This window comes from Bison bison, unplaced genomic scaffold (assembly GCF_000754665.1).
Source record: "Bison bison bison isolate TAMUID 2011002044 unplaced genomic scaffold, Bison_UMD1.0 scf7180017864093, whole genome shotgun sequence".
NCBI classification, from domain to species: Eukaryota; Metazoa; Chordata; class Mammalia; order Artiodactyla; family Bovidae; genus Bison; species Bison bison.
Window position 1 is genome coordinate 832,414 of NW_011494665.1, and position 1,348 is coordinate 833,761.

The following is a 1,348-nucleotide window of genomic DNA, read 5'->3' on the forward strand; positions in this document are numbered from 1 at the left end:
AGCTTTTAGTGTGCCTTGCACCCCCCGCCCCACCAACCCAGTCTTTGTTCTTATTATTGCTTCCCTCTTCAATTCCTTTTCTTCCTTATCTAAACTCCCCTCTCCTATGTGTCTGTTAAAATCCTACCACACTTAAAGCCCATTTCAGATGCCATCTCCTACCTAAATTGTTGTAAAGTTGAAAATGTTAGTTGCTCGGTTGTGCCTGACTCTGCGACTCCATGGACAGTACCCTGCCAGGTCCCTCTGTCCACGGAATTCTCCAGCCAAGAACACTGAAGTGGGTAGCCATTCTCTTCTCCAGGGTGTCTTCCTGACCCAAGAATTGAACCCAGGTCTCCTGCATTGCAAGTGGATTCTTTACCACCTGAGCCACCAGGGAAGCCCACCTCCTACCTAAAACCCTTTCAGATCCCCTCAGGAGACATTTAACTCTAGCTCTTACAATCCCCACTCAGTAGTTTTTGCTTTTCTTCATCATATTTTTCCTTGTCTCAGAAACATTTTTGTAAATGTTTCTCTTCCCAACTAGTCTTTTACATTCTCAAAGGCTATGGACTACTTGGCTGTAGCTCCCAACTTTTCCTCCGCCCCTCACAGTAGGCAGTGTCCTAAGTAGTCATGTGCTGTGTGTAAATTTTAGTTTGGCCGATTTGAACCAATTGAATAAACATTTGATCCAGTCTCTTTTTTAAAAGAACAGTTATTTTCTATTTATTTATTTATTTGGCTGCTGTGGGTCTTAATCACGACATGTGAGATTTAGTTCCCTGACCAGGGATTCCTTATTGTCCAACATGACGGAGTAGAAGGACGTGTGCTCATCTTTTCCTGTAAGAACTCCAAAATTACAACTCGCTGCTGAACAACCATTGACAGGAGAATGTTGGATCCCACCAAAAAAAGATACCCTGTGTCCAAGGGCAAAGGAGAAGCCCCAGCAAGACAATAGGAGGGGCAAAAATCGCATTTAGAATCAAACCCCATACCCACCAGAGACACTCAGAGGGCTCAAACAAAACCTTGTGCACACCAGAAGACCCCACAGAGACCAAGCCAGACCTGCCTTGGAGTGTTTGAGTGTCTCCTGAGGAGGTAAGGGTCAGCAGTGGCCTGCCACAGGCGCAGGGACTCTGAATGCAGCAGTTCTGGGCGTGGCATAAGCCCTCTTGGAGGAGGTCACCATTAACCCCACCGTAGAGCTGCCAAGCAGATGACCCACAAATTGCAGAATTATACCCAAAAAATTCTTGCACTGTTAAGAAAGTTCTGGGACCCACAACAGATTTCCCAACCTGGGGATCTGGCAAAGGGACTGAGAACCCCCAGGGAATTTGTCTTTCAAGGC